Source organism: Hemitrygon akajei, chromosome 13, assembly GCF_048418815.1.
Source record: "Hemitrygon akajei chromosome 13, sHemAka1.3, whole genome shotgun sequence".
Taxonomy (NCBI): domain Eukaryota; kingdom Metazoa; phylum Chordata; class Chondrichthyes; order Myliobatiformes; family Dasyatidae; genus Hemitrygon; species Hemitrygon akajei.
In genome coordinates this window covers 16,002,968-16,025,430 of record NC_133136.1, presented here as the reverse complement: position 1 = coordinate 16,025,430, position 22,463 = coordinate 16,002,968, and the positions used below count along the sequence as shown (strand labels likewise).

General features: G+C 42.6%; 1 protein-coding gene across 2 annotated transcripts in view; it reads left to right on the top strand.

Moving 5' to 3' along the window:
• Positions 1–22,463, top strand: part of amacr (alpha-methylacyl-CoA racemase) — a 76,414-nt gene that overhangs the window by 32,317 nt on the left and 21,634 nt on the right. The gene's annotated exons all lie outside the window — the stretch shown is intronic.

Here is a 22,463-nt window from a genome sequence, read left to right as displayed (position 1 = left end):
GCGCCACTTTAAATGCCCGGTTCACGCTGATGTCCAGTGGCTGCAAATACTTCGTGGTGCCCCCAAGAATCACAGCTGGAATTGAGTTTGTACTCTTGATGGCAGCTTTCACTGAATCTGTTATATGGGCCCTCATGCTGTCCATAACGAGCAATGCTTTTTTTCTGTGAAAAAATCCCCCTGGTCGCTTGGCGTAGCACTCTCTCAGCCAATCCTTCATTAGACTCTCCATCATCCAACCTTTCTTATTGACTTTCACCATGATTTTTTTGGGGAATTTTTCCTTTGGCATTGTCAGCCGCTTAAAAATCACCATCGGTGGAAGCTTTAGTCCGGATGCTGTGCAGCTCAGAACACAAATAAAATGCGTTCTCTCATGGCCACTTGTTTTCAGTGTGATGGACGAGTCACCTTTTTTATTAACAGTCCGAGTGAGAGGCAGGTCAAACGTCAAAGGTACTTCATCCATATTTATGATATCATCTGGCCCAATGGAATTCTCCGCTATCTTTGTTTGAGTGAATGTGCGGAAGTTAGCAAGTTTTTCCTCGTGGTCGGGAGGGAGCTGCTGACACAGAGTCGTGCGTACCCTGACGGACAGGCCTTTTCGTCTCATAAATCTAAAACACCACGATGGCCCACCTCTAAAATCTTCGATTTTCATTTTGGTGGCGATTGCTTTAGCCTTCAGTTTGATCTGCATGGTGGAAACACCGCAGCTGCCTGCTCTCTGTGTGTTAACCCAGTCTTCAAGAAAGTTTTCAAGTTCGGGCCATCTGCTATGATTACCTCTGAAAGCTTTTGTCGTCTTTTTGCATTGACTCAGTTCTTCACGCTGGCGTCTCCACCGTCTCACCATCGATTCATTTATGCCAAGATTATGTGCAGCAGCTCGATTTCCTTCTTCAACCGCCAGATTGATCGCCTTTAACTTAAAAGCTGCATCATATGCTTTTCTTCGAGTGTTTTCCATGTTGATGAGGGTGAGTACAAATGACTGATTTACAATAATTTAATTGTGAAAGTGCGCTTGATTTATCATACAATTTCATTGGACCTCTGTGAACTACTGATCAATTTTATTGGTCTACTGTTACGAGGCAAAATGTTTTTGGCGGCATGAAAAAAAAACATGCATTAGCCGCACCGTAGTTTAGGCCGCAGTGTTCAAAGCGTGGGAAAAAAGTAGCGGCTTATAGTCCGGAATTTACGGTACTTTTTGTAAATGCTGCTTGACCTGCTGTGTTCCTCCAGCATCGTTCGAGTGTGTTAGTATGTGATACTCTTTCACCTTTGTTTGCATTCAAAGTTGAAAGTTCAATTCTGAACTGTTGATTTCTTACGACAATGTCTGAGGATAAGTTGTATTTTACTGTAGTAACTGAAGATTGAAACAATTGATTTGTGGTTTGTGGAATGAGCTACTTGTAAATATATATACCAAAATATTTAAGATCTCTGAAAAAAAATTGAAGTGAAAATGTAGTGAAGTACAGTAAAAGCATTGGAGTTGTTCCCTTGTTAAGTAGAGAACATGACACAGATGTTGCTGGGCAGTTCTGCAAGTATTTTTTTTGACAGCACCCTTGAATGAGCGTGCATTAATTTTAAAGATAATAGTTATTTGCAATGATGTTGCAATCTGAAGGCAAAGGTTCTTCTCATTCATGTAAGTGTGGCTTTATTCTTTTGCAAAGATATGATTTTTGTAATCTATAATGGATGGAAGAAAGGGAGAAAGGCTGCAAAGTAATACTGACTAAGTGTGACTTTAATAAGATGGAAAATGCAGGAATCTAATGTTAAGGATGTGATAACATGGCACTTCGAAAATAATTGAGTTGGGCAGAACTGCTGTGAATTTATGAAAGGGTATTCATTTTGGACACATTTGTTTCCAAAATGAGTACCCTTTCATAAATTCACAGCATTAATTTTCTGAGATTTTATCTCCTAGATAAAGACAGATAAGTGAAGGAGCTATAATTAGACCTTTAAAAAGGCTTTTGATGTAGTACCACACCAAAGATGATTTGTACATTAATGGAGCTATTTTACAGGCATGGGTTAAGATTTAGGCAATAAACAGAATACTGGAAGAATAAAGAGGTTATTATGATGTTAGGAAGCTTTGTGTCTTGCAGATATTGCTACTGGGGCCACTTGTTCAGTCTATGCAGATGATGTGAATAAGGAGATGAGACAATGGTGAAAGTATGAACTGCAAGAAGGACATAGACTTAATGATAACGTAAAAAGGTTCGGTGAATGGGCAAGCTCATGATGAGTAGGATGTGGAGTCAAAGCTGGTGACAAATCGATGTATAGGAGCGAGATTGAAAATCTGGTTGAATGGTTCCAAAACAACAACCTGTCACTCAACATCAGCATTATCAAAGATCTGAAATTTAACTACAGTAGGAAGAAAACTCAGGTCCATTAGCCAGTTCTCACTAGGGGATCTGAGGTCGAGTGGGTCAGTAAATTTAAATTCCTTAGTGTTACCAGTTTGCGTACCGTCCCAACTGCTCAGCAGACGACGCCATCGCCACCACCCTCCACCTGGCCCTCACCCACCTAGACAAAAAAGACATGTACATTCAAATGCTGTTCATAGACTTCAGCTCAGCATTCAACACAATCATTCCTCAGAAACTGATCGGAAAGCTGAGCCTACTGGGCCTGAACACCTCCCTCTGCAACTGGATCCTAGACTTCCTGACTGGGGACCTCAGTCAGTCCGGACTGGGAGCAGCATCTCCAACACCATCACACTGAGCACGGGGGGCCCCCAGGGCTGTGTGCTCAGTCCACTGCTGTTCACTCTGCTGACCCACGACTGTGCTGCAACACACAGCTCAAATCACATCATCAAGTTCGCCGATGACATGACCATGGTGGGTCTCATCAGCAGGAACAACGAATCAGCTTACAGAGAGGAGGTGCTGCGGCTAACAGACTGGTGCGGAGCCAACAACCTGTCTCTGAAAGTGAGCAAAACAAAAAAGATGGTTGTTGACTTCAGGAGAGCACGGAGTGACCACTCTCCACTGAACATAGATGGCTCCTCCTTTGAGATCATTAAGAGCACCATATTTCTTGGTGTTCACCTGGTGGAGAATCTCACCTGGTCCCTCAACACCACCTCCATAGCCAAGAAAGCCCAGCAGTGTCTCTCTGCGAAGGCTGAGAAAAGTCCATCTCCCACACTCCATCCTCACCACATTCTACAGAGGATGTATCGAGAGCGTCCTTAGCAGCCGCATCACTGCCTGGTTCGGGAATTGCATTGTCTTGGATCATAAGACTCTGCAGCAGATAGTGAGGTCAGCTGAGAAGATCATCGGTGTCTCTCTTCCCACCATTGCAGACATTTACACCACACACTGCTCCCGCAAAGCTAATAGCATTGTGAAGGACCCTGCGCACCCCTCATACAAACTCTTCTCCCTCCTGCCATCTGGCAAAACCTCTCATGACCAGACTGTGCAACAGTTTCTTCCCCCAAACCATCAGACTCCTCAATATCCAGAGTCTAGACTGACATCTACATCATTTATTACTATATTGAAATGTGTCCTCTACTGTGCTTATTGTCTTGTTTATTATTAATTAATTAATTAATTATTGTACTGCCCTACACTGTTTTGTGTACTTTATTTAGTCCTGTGTAGGTCTGCAGTTTAGTGTAGTTTTTGTGTTGTTTTACATAGTCTAGTGTAGCTTTGAGTTGTCTCACATAGGCTAATGTAGTCTTTGTGTTGTTTCATGTAGCACCAGGCTCCTGGAGGAACGTTGTTTTGTTTTTACTGTGTACTGTACCAGCAGTTTATGGTCAAAATGACAATAAAGAGTGGCTTGACTTGACCTTGGGATCTGTCCTGTCCTGGGACTAGTGTATAGTGCCATTTCAAAAAAGACAGCAGCTCCTCTACTTTCTTAGAAGATTCTACAGATTTGGCATGTCATCTAAAACTTGGACAAACTTCGGGAGATGCACAATGGAGAGTATATTGACTGGTTGCAACATGGCCTGCCTGGTTTTGAAACACCAACGCCCAAGAATGGAAGCGCCTACCTAAGTGTTGGATAGAGTCCTGTCCATCACAGGAAAAGTCCTCCCCACCATTGAGCACATCTACAAGGAGTGCTGCCAAAGAAAGCAGCATCCGTCATCAAGGACCCCCATCATCCAGGCCATGCTCTCTTCTTGCTGCTGCCATCAGGAAGGAGCTAAGGTCGCACAATCTCATTAAACAGGGTTGCAGCATATCACCTCTCAAATGGTCTGCTCTTGCTTCTATTCCTCAATTTGTAGTAGTCAAAATGCTTGTGACTTACAACAATATCTATATTAAACTGAATCAATAGAAATCAAAGAAAAAGTGATAGTGTTCTAAAAACTATTGCACCATTCAGGCCACACACTGTTCTCGCCACTGTCATTGGGAACGAGGTATAGGAGCCTTGAGTCCTACACTACCAGGTTCAAAAACAGTTAATAACCCTTCAGCCATCAGGCTCCTGAACTAGCGTGGATAACTTCAGTCAGTTCAACACTAAAATTATCAGTGTAATTACCCTCAGGTTTAGCCTGTGTTATTTAGCAGTTTTTTAAATTTTGCAACAGCCATAGCCTATTGTGGGAAAGCTGTTTGTGAGGGTGATGTTTATTGCCAGTATATTTATGAGATCACTCAGGGCTTACTCCAGTGTTCAGATCTGAAGACTCAATTTTGGTTCGAAATGCGTCGTTCACTTCAATTGTTTGCATGAGTTGTGTATTTTGTTTTCATTCTCTTGCATGTCGAGTGTTGGTCTTTTCTTTTTTTCTTTTTTTTAAATTGAGTTCTTCTGGGTTTCTTGCTTTGTGGCTACCTGTGAGCAAACAAATCTCAAGGTTGTATAATTTATACATTCTTTGAAAAAAATGTGCTTTGAATCATTTGAATCTTTGAATATAATGAGTGGTATGGATAGATTACTGAAGTTGGGTAAGACTGGAACTAGAGATCATGGGTTAAATGTGAAAAGTGAAATATTCAGGCCGTAAGATCATAAGATATAGCAACAATCATAAGACATGGGAGCAAAATTAGGCCATTTGGCCCATCAAGTCTGCTCTGTTATTCAATCATGGCTGATGCTGTGTCCAGTCAAGAGCCTGCTTTAAATACACTCAATGACCTGGCCTCCACAGCTGCATGTGACAACAAATTCCACAAATTCACCACCATCTGGCTAAAGAAGTTTCTCTACTTCTCCACAAATGGACACCCCTCTATCCTGAGGCTGTGCCCTCTTGTCGTAGACTCTCCCACCATGGGAAAGATCCTGTCCAGATCTACTCTGTCTAGGCCTTTCAACATTCAAAAGTTTTCAATGAGATCCCCCCCTCATCCTTCTAAATTCCAGCAAGTACAGTCCCAGAGCCATCAAACGTTACTCATATGATAGCCCTTTCATACCTGGAAGCATCCTTGTCAACCCCCGCTGAACCATTTGCAATGCCTGTACATTTTTTCTTAGATGAGGAACCTAAAACTGTTCACAATACTCAAGGTGAGACCTCACCAGTGCCTTATAAAGCCTCAGCATCACATCCTTGCTCTTGTATTCAAGTCTTGAATTGAATGTTAACATTGCATTTGCCTTCCTCACCACAGACTCTACCTGCAAGTTAATTTAGGGTGTTGTGCCAAGGACTCCCAAGTCCCTTTGCATCTCAGATTTTTAGCTTTTCTCCCCTTTTAGAAAATATTCTGCACATTTATTTCTACTACAAACATGCATGACCATGCATTTTCCAACATTGTATTTCATTTGCCACTTTCTTGCCCATTCTCCTAAACTGTCTAAGTCCTTCTGCACCGTATCTGTTTCCTGAACACTACCTGCCCCCCCCCCCCCCCAACCAATCTGTAAACTTGGCAACAATGCCATCACCTAAATCACTGATCTACGGCATAAAAAGAAGCAGTCCCAACACTGATCTCTGCGGAACACCACTAGCCACTGGCAGTCAACCAGAAAAGGATCCTTTTGTTTCCACTTGCTACCTCCTATCGATCAGCCAATGTTCTAACCATGCCAGTAACTTTCCTGTTATACAATAGGCTCTTAACATGGTAGCAGCCTCATGTGTGACACCTTGTCAAAGTCCTTCTGAAAGTCCAAATATAGAACATCTACTGCATCCCCTTCATCTATCCTACTTGTAATCTCTTCAAAGAATTCCAACAGGTTCATCAGGTAAGATTTTCCCTTAAGAAAACCATGCTGACTTTGTACTATTTTGTCCTGTGTCACCAAGTACTCCATAACTTCATCCTTAACGATTGACTCCAGCACTGAGGTTGGGCTAACTGGTCTATAATTTCCTTTCTGCTCCTCCCTCCTTTCTTAATGAGTGGAGTGACATTTACAATGTTTTAGTGCTCTAGCACCATGCCAGAGTCCAATGATTTTTGAAAAATCATTACTAATGCCTCCACAATCTCTTAATGCTACCTCTTACAGAACCCTAAGGTGCAGTTCATCTGGTCCGGGTGACTTATGTACCCAAAGGTTTTTCAGTTTTTTGAGCACCTTCTCCCTTGTAGTAGTAATTGCACTCACTTCTCTTCCTTTACATACTACAACATCTGGCACACTGCTAGTGTCTTTCACAGTGAAGGCTGATGGAAAGTATTCATTTAGTTCATCTGCTATCTCCTTGTCCTCCATTATTAATTCTCCAGCCCCATTTTCTAGCGATCCCATATCCACTCTCATCTCTTTTATTTTTTACATGCTTAAAAAGCTTTTACTATCCACTATGATATTATTTGCTAGCTTGCTTTCATATTTCATCTTTTCCCTTCTAATGATTCTTTTAGTTCTCTGTAAATTTTTAAAAGCTTCCCAATGCTCTGTCTTACCACTGTTTTTTGCTTTGTTTTATGCCCTCTTTTGTTTTTATATTAGCGTTGGCTTCCCTTGTCAGCCATGGTTGTACTATTTTGCCGTTTGAGTATTTCCTCATTTTCCCCAAAAATTCACGCCATTGCTACTCTTGACCCTGACACTTGGGAGGCAACATACTGTCCGGGTGTCCCGTTCACGTCCACAAAATCTCCTATCTGTTCCTCTGACTATTGAGTCCCCTATCACTACTTTCCCTTCTGCACCACAGGCTCATGCTCAGTGCCAGTTCCCCTGGGAGGTTACTCCCCACAACAGTCTTCAAAACTGTATAAACAAGAGAAAATTTGCAGATGCTAGAAATCCGAGCAACACACACAATCAACTTCCAAGCTCTTTGCTTCATCCCTCCTCCTCCAAATTTTACCTATCACCTGGTGTTTCTCTCTCCCTTCCCCCCACCTTTCAAATCTACTTAGGTTTTTTTCACCAGTCCTGCCAAAGGGTTCTGGCCTGAAATGTTGACTGTGCTTTTTTCCATAGATGCTGCCTGGCCTGCTGAGTTCCTCTAGCATTTTGTGTGTGTTGCTCCAAAACGGTATACTTATTTTTGAGGGGAATGGCCACAGGGGTGCTCTGCACTAACTGCCTATTCACATTTCCATTTCTCCAGACAGTCACCAGTGCATTGGAAAATGAATTCTGGAGACTGGTGACAGTGAGTCTCTTCCCTTATGGATGATTGCAGATAATTAGCTCAGATGAATTTTAGGTTGATGTAGAACACGAGGGAAGGAACAGACTGCTGGGGTCTCAACCACAGATCCCTTGGTTAATTGTAAGGGTCCATGGCATAAAAAAGGTTGGGAACCCCTGGTACAGAGAGATATTGATGGTGAGCGTTTGGGAAAATGGAGCGGAGGAGACAACTGGCCTGATAGAGTGCTGCATTTTCACTGTACTTCTATAAACATAAACTGTGTGCCACTAGGTTGCCGTCTAGATTCTGCTAATTGAAAACAAAAACTACAAATGCTGGAACTCTGATATAAACCTGGAGTATGATGGAGATACTCGCCAGAATAGAAGGCAGTTGTAGTGGGAGAAAAATGGAGTTTTAGGTCGGCAAAACCAGAACAGGAGAACTAAGAAAAGCAACAAGGTTTAAGTTGCTGAGAGAGGACAGCAGAAGGAACAAAGGGGATGTCTCAGAATGGATGAAATCAAAGATTGTCCCGACTACATAAATTCTCTTTATGTCTTCTGATGGAGAGAAATTGAGTGTTCATTGATCATAAGTGGTCTGTCAGGAGGAGTGTAAATAGAGCACAATGAATGAGTGCAGTTGGAGGGGTAAAGCAGCAAAAATGCACAGCAAAATAAAAGTTTTTCTCTTTACAAGTTTTTAGAAATGAACAGTAAATGTTGGCATGTCAAAGATGCCCACAACTTATTTTTAAAGAAAACATCTTACTATATTGGAAAGCAGAGGCCAAAATAGAGAAGATAGCAGAAATAATAAACACAAGGTTTTGCAGATGCTAAAAATCAAAAGCAGGGGTGCAGTGCTAGCTGCAGTGCATCCGGCACCTCTAAGAAAATGAACTTAGGTGCTGCCCAGGGTGATTTGAGTATCTCAGAAACTGATGATCTCCTGGGATTTTTATGCACAACAGACTCTGGAGTTTACAAAGAATGGTGCCAAAAACATCCAGCGCGTGGATTTAACAAGATACTTTCGCTCACAGGACAGCCACTCACTGGATGCAGTGAATGATCCGGCTAGCACTGCACCCCTGATGAAAAGTAATTCATACAAGTGTTGGAGGAACCCATCAGGTCAGGCAGAAACATCGGCTCTTGATTCCTTTCCATAGGTGCAATTTGTGTGTGTTGAGGGGAATGGCCATGGGTGCAGAAGTTATATGTTTACAGAGAGACTTGGAAATGTGGGAGGATTTTGTAGATAGATGGGGAGATTGTCTCCATCTTCTCCCAGCAGTCCTGGGATGAGTTAGGTGTTTATGATGTAACTATCAAGTTTCTGATCATATTTAAGTCCCATGGTAATCATCCACTTACATCCCGATGAAGGGTCTTCACCCAAAACATTGACTTGCTGAGACAACCAATCTGGATAACTTCAGTCACCTTATCACTGAACTGATTTTGCAACCTATAGACTCATTTTCAAGGACTCTGCAACTTGTGTTCTCAGTATTATTTATTATGTTTCTTTTGCATTTGCAGTTCATAATCTTTTGCACAATGGTTGTTAGTCTTTGTGTGTAGATTTTGTTTATTCTATTGTACTACTTTGTTCTGCTGTAAATGCCTGCAGGAAAATGAATGAGTGAGATCATTCACTTTGTTGGAAATATTTGGAAGGCCAAATAAAATTAAAACAAAAAGCATCAATAAGCCTTTGAGAAACAGCACATTACTCAGTAATCAGGCAGAGGTGACTTTGTTAACACGTAAATTAAACTGTACGGTTACACAGCCTTAATCATCAGGTCAACATGAGGAAATCTGCAGATGCTGGAAATTCAAGCAACACACACAAAATGCTGGTTAACACAGCAGGCCAGGCAGCATCTATAGGGAGAAGCACTGTTGATGTTTCGGCCCGAAATGTCGACAGTGCTTCTCCTTATAGATGCTGCCTGGCCTGCTGTGTTCCACCAGCATTTTGTGTGTGTTGCTTAATCATCAGGTGCTCATCTGTGCCTTCATCCCTACCTTGTGGTAGGGAAGTGGTAACCATGTTGTCACATATAATAGACTGTATTTTTGTCCCTTGCTTCTTCTGTTAAACACATTCTAAGGGTCATTCACTGTGAATGCCCTGCTCAACTTTAACTTGCCAGTGTGTGTTAGTTCACACTTACCAACTCTTGTTAAGGGTGCACTGCTCTCGTGTAACTACAGTGCAAAGCTGCAGGAAACACAGCATGAGAGGGAGAGAGATTGAGATTCAATTCACTTTCTTTTTCGACATTACACAGTAGTTTAAGGGACAGGGCTGGATTAACCTAGTAACAAAAGTAGTATGTGCTACAGGCCCTGCATTTTCGAGGGCCCTGCCTGCACTAACTGCTTGCAAGCTGCAGTCTGGTGAAATCGGCATGCTCCCCGTTTTCTCACATCTGTTAGAGTGAGTTTTGGGTAGATGATTCATTTACTCTTAAATAAATGACTTCAGCCATCAGTCTTCCGTTCTTTGACAGAGTACTGTGGATTGAGTTCAAAACAATGCATTTCCTAAAAGCTGTGAGCCCAGTTTCAATGCATCTCTGGTGCCTCTGAGACAAGAATGCTAAGTTTACAGGAAGTTTTGAAGACACCATATCTATGCTTTTTGAATATGAATTGTCCTCTATGTTAGCACGTAACATACCAAATAATGTATTATGGATTTTAACTGCAAAGCCTCATTTGTTTCATCAATGACCTTCCGGGAAGGAGAATAGTCGGCCTTGCTGGATTTTACGCGGTGTATATCCGAGGATCTTGTGAATTGCTACCTTAATCCTGTAATTGCGGGAGTTAGAGGGGGATAATAATATCCGAATTGCCGGCGATGCTCACATACTGTGAACCCAGAGAAGAAAGCGGAAAGCATTTTCACAAGTTGAAATCGAAGTTACAGTCGACTCTCCTTATCCGCGAATTCCGCATGCGCGAATTCAACCAATCGCGAATTGTGAAAACCTGGAAGTGCTCTTCCAGCACTTGTTGTTCGAGCATGTACAGACTTTTTTTTTCTTGTCATTATTCCCTAAACGATGCAGTATAACAACTAGTTTACATAGCATTTACATTGTATTAGGTATTATAAGTAATCTAGAGATGATTTAAAATATACGGGAGGATGTGGGTGGGTTATTGTGGATCAGGATTAAAAGAAAATCGGAAGTTCTCTTACTAAGTAAGTCGGAACAGGTACATTCGGTATTATTTAGCGTCAGTTAATTAAATGTTTGTCTTAGCATATAGTATATATTTTACCTTTCTATGCATATAAAACACTTAAGAATGTATGTTTCAGCGCCAGGCTCGGGAATGGAGTGCACTCTCCACCATGCCGGGTTGATGTGGAGGATCAAAAAGCCAAAACCCCAAAGCAAAATAATAAAACCACTACGTTGCTTAGTAATAATTGTAGCTTCCATCGGGGTAGAGCCTTTCTCACTTTATCCTTTAAAATTGTTCCAATCGTTGACCGATGTAGCCTAATGCTTTTCCAATGACCGATGGCATTTCACCTCTTTCTGATCGCTTTATTATTTCCACTTTATTTTCAATCATGATCGTGATTATTTTTGTGAACAGAAACACTGCAGATTCAGAGTTCTGCCACCGGGTCCTAATGTCCACTGCACTGAGACACGTTAAATAAGGTCTGGGGTTCTGCTTGGTCCTACGATCCACTGCATTGAGACAGGTTGAATAAGGGACTTGAGCATCCGCAAATTTTTCTATCCGCGAGGGGTCCTGGAACCAATCCCTCGCGGATAAGGAGGGCCGACTGTACTTGCCCTGAGACAGAATATCTTAATCGATTACTCATATGAAATAAAAGTTCGAATGAATGAGGTCTGTTTATGACAGGACCTTTTGATAGACATGGATTGTGTGTGTTGTTTCTGTGTAGTTCGATGTCTTGCGTTACAAATGAAAAAGCTACAAACAGTTCCAGTGACAAGTCTGCATGACCCAGATTAAATTTTCAATTGGTATTCATACACGAAATGAGACTGAGAGGAATGAGACAGCATTCTAGGTACTGTCAGGAACATGAAAATCTGAAAGGGAGTGCTGAAAAATCAGGTTATCAGTAAACACCTCTGGTACTTGTTTCAAGGCATCAGATGATTTGCGAACAACCCCGTTTGACAGAGGCCCGCGTATGCAACGATTCTAACGTGGAATGTGAGTTGGAACCAGAATATCATCCCATATAGAAAACTGCAGTGTGAATGCATTTTCATTATCACGGACTAAAATCGCATCAGCAGTTGCTGAGAGCGAGGAGATGTTGCGGCCTCCGTACAAGTAACTGAAAGGTACTTACCCGGGACACCGATAAATCCAATTACTGTGTAACAAATAATCTGTGTTTGTACCATTGTTAATCCCGGGCTGTTAGAATTTAAAAGTCTGCTCCCAATTTTCTAATGTTCTACTTTTCATAAAAGACAGTGAGGGTAAATAAATTCAAACAAAGCACAATTGTCAGATTTCTTCTGCGTCTACTGGGTAAAATACTTCAGGGATCAGACGTTCAGAGTCCACCGCGTGCAGAAGAGCATGAACTTCTGCGTGCAATAGGCATTTCCAGTATCATTAACAAATTTGCTCATGCTAAATCTAGAAAATCTAACTTTTAAGTTGTAGTTTCGTTACTTTTGGCATTTGAAATTGATACCTACATGTAAGTAATACTATTATTGAAGTGTCAGACATTTGTCGTATTATCTGGCTATATAGCAAATGAAAAAATTGGATTACTTTACTATGCAAGTAAATAATTTATGCTTTAATACTTGTGTTTTTTTTAATTTAGGGCCCCTTTATAACATATGCTACAGGCCCCACGCTAGCTTAATCCATCCCTGTTAAGTGACCTTCCACTGAACAGGTTAGTTCAAAGGGAGTACAGGAAACAAGGTTCTAATATGTTAGTGAGTTTCAGGAAAAAAGTGCACAGATAACTAACAGGCCCTTATGAGTTTGAAATGAGTGTGGGATTATGAGCCCTGGTGAGTTTAAAGGGAGCGAGGGAACGGGGGCCCTGGTGAGTTTAAAGGGAGCGAGGGAATGGGGACCCTGGTGAGTTTAAAGGGAACGAGGGAACGGGGGCCCTGGTGAGTTTAAAGGGAGCGAGGGAATGGGGACCCTGGTGAGTTTAAAGGGAACGAGGGAACGGGGGCCCTGCTGAGTTTAAAGGGAGTGAGGGAACAGGGACCCTGATGAGTTTAAAGGGAGAGCGGGAATGGGGGCCCTGGGGAGCGAGGGAATGGGGCCTTGGTGAGTTTAAAGGGAACGAGGGAACATGGGCCCTGGCGAGTTTAAAGGGAGTGAGGGAACAGGGGCCTTGGTGAGTTTAAAGGGAGCAAGGGAACGGGGACCCTGGTGAGTTTAAAGGGAGTGAAATAATGTGGGCCCTGGTGAGTTTAAAGGGAGCGAGGGAAACTGGGCCCTGGTGAGTTTAAATGGAGCGAGGGAACGGGGGCCCTGGTGAGTTTAAAGGGAGTGAAATAATGTGAGCCTTGGTGAGTTTAACGGTAGCACAAGAAGATGCTGATCTATCAAAATGCTGGAAAAAAATTTGGAAGTGGATTGTTGGAGTTTTAGATTTAAGTTTTTAAAATATATTTCAAGTTTCTTGTTTTCTTTTGGAACTGGTAGCAAAGATTCTGAAGCAATGCATATACTGTTGTGCTTTTCCTGATTTCTCCCTTACTAAAATGGGCGTGGGTTTATGGTTTCTCAGCAGCTAACCACATGATCTGGCAACTGACCTTGGGCCATATTCAACTGATTTTATTCTCAAATGATCCTGAGTAACTTGTGCCTGGCTAGATACTTAACATGGGTGATGGGTTTTCATGAAGCCATAGATTCACCCAGCACAAAAATGGATCTTCCACCCACAATGTCCACATTGCTCTTTCTGCCCATCGACACTAATCCCATCTGCCTGTATTGGGACCATTTCCTTCTATGCATTGCCTATTTACGTGTCACTTGAACGTTATAATTGTAGTTCTTGGTTTGAATGTATAGAGGAATATCAAACACATTTGGATTATTATTTTTGCATTTGTAGTACAGGAAGAATGCACTCAGAACCATATCCTAATTTGTAGTCATAGAGTGGGAGAACACCCATCATCATCAAGATTATGTGCCATGGGCGATCATGTTCTCAAGATAATGATTGTTCTTAGCAAATTTTTCTACAGAAGTGGTTTGTCATTGCCTTCTTCTGGGCAGTGTCTTTATAAGACAATTAACTCCAGTCATTATCAATACTCTTCAGAGGCTGCCTGCCTGGCATCAGTGGTCGCATAACCAGGACTTCGTCCCCAAAACATCAACAGTGCTTCTCCTTATAGATGCTGCCTGGCCTGCTGTGTTCCACCAGCATTTTGTGTGTGTTGTTTGAATTTCCAGCATCTGCAGATTTCCTTGTGTTTGCTCTTTAAAAATGAGATGAAACCTCTTTTCGCAATTCTTGGACCATATTCACAATAATGCCTGGATCTTGTGCTTTACTTTTTTGAAAAGTGGGAAAATGTGCACAATTTCCTTTTTGAAGCTGGTACTCCCACAATTGCAGCTTTCTTTCAAAGGCCACAATATGACCATACATTGTGGAATGTAGGGCATTGAGGAATGCAGTAGAACAGAGTGATCTGGGAATAATGGTGCATAGTTCCCTGAAAGTGGAATCTCATGTGGATAGGGTGGTGAACAAAGCTTTTGGTATGCTGGCCTTTATAAATCAGAGCATTGAGTATAGGAGTTGGGATGTAATGTTAAAATTGTACAAGGCATTGGTGAGGCCAAATTTGGAGTATTGTGTACAGTTCTGGTCACCAAATTATAGGAAAGATGTCAACAAAATAGAGAGAGTACAGAAGAGATTTGCTAGAATGTTACCTGGGTTTCAGCACCTAAGTTACAGAGAAAGGTTGAACAAGTTAGGTCTTTATTCTTTGGAGCGTAGAAGGTTGAGGGAGGAATTGAGAGAGATATTTAAAATTATGAGGGGGATAGATAGAGATGACGTGGATGGGCTTTTTCCATTGAGAGTAGGGGAGATTCAAACAAGAGGATATGAGTTGAATGTTAAGGGGCAAAAGTTTAGGGGTAACACGAGGGGGAACTTCCTTTACTCAGAGAGTGGTAGCTGTGTGGAACGAGCTTCCAGTAGAAGTGGTAGAGACAGGTTCGGTATTGTCATTTACAGTAAAATTGGATAGATATATGGACAAGAAAGGAATGGAGGGTTATGGGCTGAGTAGGTGTGACTAGGTGAGAGTAAGCGTTCGGCCTGTTTCCGTTCTGTAATTGTTATATATATGGTTATATCTCATGTATCATCTGATTTTTTTCTTCCTTGAAGTTGTAAATTCACGTTATTTAGATGAGAGTGACGCTGTTTCTGGTTACAAATTTGAACGATCCCATCTGAAAACCTGCGCATGCACGGAGTGTATCTGTTGCATATTAATAAGGTAGTCTGCCTTCCCGTCATTTGTATATACCAGTGTTTGGTTTGGAACAAAACGGAACCTGGGACCAGTGTAACAAGACGCCATGCATGTCCATCAGTGAGGTCGCGTGAAACACTCAGAATAGGGAAAAATCGCTCGCGGTCTGGATAAGAATAGTATCCCAATATTTGCTTGCTATATTGCCTACCCCTGTGCTACACCTTGCCTGAGAATGGCCTGCAGGCTAGGGGAGGGAAGGAGAACCTTACACCTCCTTTGGTAGAGATGTAGTTCCACTCCACCACCCACAAAGAACACTACAGCAGGCCCCTTGGTCAATATAGTATGAGCTAAACTATTAATCTGCCTAGTCCCATGAACCTGCACACTTCATACCTCTCCCATCCATATACACCATCCAATTTCTCTTAAATGTTGAATTCAAAGCCAAATCTACCTTTTCCACTGGCAGCTCATTCCATACTCTTACCATCCTCTGTGTGAAGAAGTTCCCTCTCATCTTTTCCCCCTTAAACATTTTGCCTTTCACCCTTAACCCATGATTTCTAGTTCTAGTCTCAGCCAATCTCAGTGGAAAAAGTCTGTTACCACTCATAAAAAATGTGTGTCGACATATAAATTATACTATTTTTCTGTGACAGCCAAGATGGGGAAAGGCGTTAAACAGATAGTGCAGAGTACCCCTGTGGCCATTCCCTCAAATCAAATCATTAGAAAAGGGTAGGGTAGATGTTGAATCATCGTGAATAGAGTTAAGGAACTGCAAGGGTAAAAAGACCCTGATAGGGGTTGTATACAGACCCCAAAACAGTAGTAAGGATGTGGCCTGGAAATTCAATGGGAGATAGAAAATGCATGGCAAAAGGGCAATGTTTCAATATCATGGGATACTTCAATATGCAGATAGTTTGGGAAAATCAGGTTGGCGCTGGATTACAGGAGAGGGAATTTCTTGAGTGTTACTTAGAGCAGCTCATGGTTGGGCCCACTAGAGGATCAGCGATTCTGGATTGGGTGTTGTGCAATGAGCCAGAATTGAATAGAGAGCTGAAGGTAAAAGAACCCTTAGGGGAGGTGATCATAATATGATTGAATTCACCATAAAATTTGAGAAGGAGAAGCTAAAGTCAAATGACAAACAAGAAAAAATCTGCAGATGCAGATCAGCTGAAAGGTCTAAGCCTGAAACAATGATTATTCTCTTTTCCTGACCTGCTGAGTTCCGCCAGATTTGTGGGTGTGTGTGTAGAAGAAGAAGAAAGCCCTTAACTCTGAGTGGAGTCATCGGGACGCCGTCGTGACGGCGTTTTTTTTTAGCAGAGTGGGTGGGTGTGTGTGTGTGTTGCTACAGTCAGATGGATCAGTATTACAATGGAGTAATGGGAATTGCAGCAGGGTGGGTGGGTGTGTGTGTGTGTTGCTACAGTCAGATGTATCAGTATTACAATGGAGTAAAGGGAATTGCAGCAGGGTGGGTGGGTGTGTGTGTGTTGCTACAGTCAGATGTATCAGTATTACAATGGAGTAAAGGGAATTGCAGCAGGGTGGGTGGGTGTGTGTGTGTGTTGCTACAGTCAGATGTATCAGTATTACAATGGAGTAAAGGGAATTGCAGCAGGGTGGGTGGGTGTGTGTGTGTGTTGCTACAGTCAGATGTATCAGTATTACAATGGAGTAAAGGGAATTGCAGCAGGGTGGGTGTGTGTGTGTGTGTGTGTTGCTACAGTCAGATGTATCAGTATTACAATGGAGTAATGGGAATTGCAGCAGGGTGGGTGGGTGTGTGTGTGTGTTGCTACAGTCAGATGTATCAGTATTACAATGGAGTAAAGGGAATTGCAGCAGGGTGGGTGTGTGTGTGTGTGTGTGTGTTGCTACAGTCAGATGTATCAGTATTACAATGGAGTAATGGGAATTGCAGCAGGGTGGGTGGGTGTGTGTGTGTGTTGCTACAGTCAGATGTATCAGTATTACAATGGAGTAATGGGAATTGCAGCAGGGTGTGTGTGTGTGTGTGTGTTGCTACAGTCAGATGGATCAGTATTACAATGGAGTAATGGGAATTGCAGCAGGGTGGGTGGGTGTGTGTGTGTGTTGCTACAGTCAGATGTATCAGTATTACAATGGAGTAAAGGGAATTGCAGCAGGGTGGGTGGGTGTGTGTGTGTGTGTTGCTACAGTCAGATGGATCAGTATTACAATGGAGTAAAGGGAATTGCAGCAGGGTGGGTGTGTGTGTGTGTGTGTTGCTACAGTCAGATGGATCAGTATTACAATGGAGTAAAGGGAATTGCAGCAGGGTGGGTGGGTGTGTGTGTGTGTTGCTACAGTCAGATGTATCAGTATTACAATGGAGTAAAGGGAATTGCAGCAGGGTGGGTGGGTGTGTGTGTGTTGCTACAGTCAGATGTATCAGTATTACAATGGAGTAAAGGGAATTGCAGCAGGGTGGGTGGGTGTGTGTGTGTGTTGCTACAGTCAGATGTATCAGTATTACAATGGAGTAAAGGGAATTGCAGCAGGGTGGGTGGGTGTGTGTGTGTGTTGCTACAGTCAGATGTATCAGTATTACAATGGAGTAAAGGGAATTGCAGCAGGGTGGGTGTGTGTGTGTGTGTGTGTTGCTACAGTCAGATGTATCAGTATTACAATGGAGTAATGGGAATTGCAGCAGGGTGGGTGGGTGTGTGTGTGTGTTGCTACAGTCAGATGTATCAGTATTACAATGGAGTAATGGGAATTGCAGCAGGGTGGGTGGGTGTGTGTGTGTGTTGCTACAGTCAGATGTATCAGTATTACAATGGAGTAAAGGGAATTGCAGCAGGGTGGGTGGGTGTGTGTGTGTGTGTTGCTACAGTCAGATGGATCAGTATTACAATGGAGTAAAGGGAATTGCAGCAGGGTGGGTGTGTGTGTGTGTGTGTGTTGCTACAGTCAGATGTATCAGTATTACAATGGAGTAAAGGGAATTGCAGCAGGGTGGGTGTGTGTGTGTGTGTGTTGCTACAGTCAGATGTATCAGTATTACAATGGAGTAAAGGGAATTGCAGCAGGGTGGGTGGGTGTGTGTGTGTTGCTACAGTCAGATGTATCAGTATTACAATGGAGTAATGGGAATTGCAGCAGGGTGGGTGTGTGTGTGTGTGTGTGTTGCTACAGTCAGATGTATCAGTATTACAATGGAGTAATGGGAATTGCAGCAGGGTGGGTGGGTGTGTGTGTGTGTTGCTACAGTCAGATGTATCAGTATTACAATGGAGTAAAGGGAATTGCAGCAGGGTGGGTGGGTGTGTGTGTGTGTTGCTACAGTCAGATGTATCAGTATTACAATGGAGTAATGGGAATTGCAGCAGGGTGGGTGGGTGTGTGTGTGTGTTGCTACAGTCAGATGTATCAGTATTACAATGGAGTAATGGGAATTGCAGCAGGGTGGGTGGGTGGGTGTGTGTGTGTTGCTACAGTCAGATGGATCAGTATTACAATGGAGTAAAGGGAATTGCAGCAGGGTGGGTGGGTGTGTGTGTGTTGCTACAGTCAGATGTATCAGTATTACAATGGAGTAAAGGGAATTGCAGCAGGGTGGGTGGGTGTGTGTGTTGCTACAGTCAGATGTATCAGTATTACAATGGAGTAAAGGGAATTGCAGAGGCATGAGAGAGGTGTTGGCCAGAGTTGACCAGAAAAGAACACTGGCAGGGATGATGGCAGAGCAGCAATGGCTGGAATTTCTAGAAGCAATTTGAAAGGTACAGGATATATACATACCAAAGAGGAAGAAGTATTCTAAAGGAAAGATGACACAACCATGGCTAACAAGAGAATTCAAAGCCAACATAAAAGCCAAGGAGAGGGCATATAATAAAGCAAAGATTTGTGGGAAGTTAGAGGATTGGAAAGCATTTTAAAACCAACAGAAGGCAACTAAAAAATGTCAGTAAAAATGTAAAGCTGAAATATGAAAGTAAGCCAGCCATTAATATTAAAGAAGATACCAAAAGAGAGGCGAGAGTGGATATCAGACTGTTGGAAAATGATGCTGGAGAGGTAGTAAAAGGGGGGGGGGGGGTAACAAAATAGCAGATGAAATACAAAAAAAAACTGAGGTTCAAAGGGACTTGGGAGTTCTTGTGCAGGATTCCCAAGGGTTAATTTACAACTTGAGTCTGTGGTTAGGAAGGCAAATGCAATGTTAGAATTCATTTCAGGAGGACTAGAATATAAAAGCAAGGATGTAATGTTGAGACTTTATAAAGCACTGGCGAGGCCTCAGATGGAGCATTGTGAGCAGGTTTCAGCCAATTATCTTAGAAGGATGTGCTGAAACTGGAAAGGGGGCAAAGGACCCTCTCGAAAATGATTCCAGGATTGAGTGGCTTGTCATATAAAGAGGGTCTGATGGCTCTGGGCCTGTTATCACTGGAATTCAGAAGAATCAGGGGTGATCTCATTGAAACCTATCAAATGGTGAAAGGGCTTGAATATGGAGAGGATGTTTCCTATGGTGGAGAGTCGAGATCAGAAGGCACAGCCTCAGAATAGCAGGGTGTCCTTTTAGAGTGGAGTTGAGGAATTCTTTAGCCAGAGGGTGGTGAGTCTGTGGAATTCTTTGCACAGGCAGCTGTAGAGGCTGTCTTTATGTATATTTAAGATAGAGGTTGATAGATTCTTGATTGGTCAGGGCATGGATACGGGGAGAAGGCAGGAGATTGGGGCTGAGAGGAAAATAGGATCAGCTATGATGAAATGGTGGAGGAGACTTGATGGGCCAAATGGCCTAATTCTGCTCCTATTTCTTGTATCTTATAACAAGTGTAGGGAACCTTGGTTTTCAAACGATATCGAGGTCCTGGTTAAAAGAGAAAAGTAGGTGCATAGGGGGTAAAGGCAAAGAAATCAGGAGAGCTAAATTAAGGCATAATATTACCTTAGCAGACAAGGTAAAGAAGACTCCGAAAGGATTCTACAGATATGTTAAGAGCAAAAGGATTGCTGGGGACAAAATTGCTCCTCTGAAAGATCATGCGTGGAGCCAAATGAGATGGGAGACCTCTCAAATGAATTTTTTGCAATCATATTGAATGAGGAGGTGGACACCAAGTCTAAAGAAATGAGGCAAAACAGCATTAACTTCATGGACCCTGTACAGATTATAGAAGGGGAGGTGTTTGCTGTTTTTCCACAAGTTAGGATGGATAACTAGCCTGGGTTTGACAAGGTGCTGCCATGGACCCGACAGGAGGCAAGTGCAGAAATTGTCGAGGATACCTAAATCATCCTTGGCAACAGGTGAGGTACCAAAGGATTGAAGGTTAGCCAATATTGTTCTGCTGTTTAATAAAGGCATTAAAAATAAACCAGGAAATTATTGGCTGGTGACCCTGAAGCTAGTAGTGGGAAAGTTAATCAGTCACTAACAAGAGAAAATCTGCAGATGCTGGAAATCCAAGCAACACACACGAAATGCTGGAGGAACTCAACAGGCCAGGCAGCATCTGTGGAAAGAGTATGGTCGATGTTCTGGGCTGAGATTCTTCAGCAGGACTGAAGAAAAAAAGCTGAGGAGTAGATTTAAAATGTGGGGGGAGTTAGAGAGGAACACAAGGTGATAAGCATGTGGTCGAAGAATTAGAGGGCTGCAGAGATCACAGAGGGGGAACAGTGAGAGAGGGTTTCGCTGAACTCCTGTGGAAGGGAAGATTTAAACTTCTTCAGGGTACCATCCCTAGAAGAGACTTTGTAGTGTAGTAGTCCAATCACAAACAAGAGAAAATCTGCAGATGCTGTAAATCCAAGCAACACACGAAATGTTGGAGGAATTCAGCAAGCCAGGCAGCATCTATGGAAAAGAGTACATTCGTCGTTTCAGGCCGAGACCCTTCGGCAGGATTGGAGAAAAAAAGCTGTAGATTAAAAAGAAATGGATTTAAAAGGTGGGGGAGGGGAGAAACACTAAGAAACCCTCTCTCATTGCTCCCCCTCTGTGATCTCTACGGCCGGCTGACTCTTCAACCACGTACTTATCACCTTGTGCTGCTCTCTCCCCCACCCCCCCCCCCCCCCACCTTTTAAATCTACTCAGCTTTTTTTTCCAGTCCTGCTGAAGGTTCTTGGCTTGAAACGTAGATTACTCTTTTCTGTAGATGCTGCCTGGCCTGCTGAGTTCCACCAGCATTTTATGTGTAGGAAAGTTATTGGAAGGTTTTCTGAGGAACCCAGATATATGAGTATTTGCATAGACATGGACTAACTAAGGAGAGTCACCATGGTTTCGTGCATGGTAGATTATATCAAACTAATCTTCAGAGATTTTCGAGGAAGTTTCCAGGAAAGTTGATGAAGGCAAGGCAGTGGATGTTGTCAATATGGACTTTAATAAGGTACTTAACTAGGTCCCGCATGAGAGGTTGGTCAAGTATGTTCAGTCGCTCAGCATTCATACTGAGGCAATATATTGGATGAAACATTGGCTTTGGGGTAGAAGCCAGAGAGTGATAGTAGACGGTTAACTCTCTGACTGGAGGCCTGTGACTAGTGGAGTGCCCCAGGGATTGATGCTAGGTACGTTGTTGTTTGTCATCTACTGTATATCAACGATCTGGATGATAATGTGGTTAACTGGATCAGCAAATTTGCGAGTATCACCAAGACTGGGGGTGTAGTGGACAGTGAGGAAGACTATCAGAGCTTGCAGCAGAATCTGGACCGACTGAAAAATGACAAATGAAGTGTAATGCAGACAAGTGTGAGCTGTTGCACTTCAGTAGGACCAAACAGGGTAGGTCTTACTCAGTACACCGAGGAGTGTAGTAGAACAAAAGAATGTGGGAATACAAGTCCATAATTCATTGAAAGTGGTGTCACAGGTTGATAGGGTCATTAAGAGATCTTCTGGCATATTGGCCTTCATAAATCAAAGTATTGAATACAGAAGATGGGATGTTATGTTGAAGCTGTATAAGACATTAATGAGGCCTAATTTGGAGTATTGTGTGTAGTTTTGGTCACTTACTTGCAGGAAAGATGTAAATAAGGTGGAAAGAGTGCAGAGAAAATTTACAAGGATGTTACTGGGTCTGGAGGACCTGAGTTATATGGGAAGATTTAATAGGTTAAGACTTTATTCCTCGCAACGTAGAAGATTGAGAGGAGATTTGTTAGAGGTATGCAAAATTATGAGGGTATAGATAGAGTAAATGGAAGCAGACTTTTTTTTGCAATGAGGTTGAGTGGGACTTCAACTAGAGGTCATGGGTTAAGGGTGAAAAGTGAAAAGTTTAAGGTTGAACATGAGGGGAAACTTCACTCAGAGCA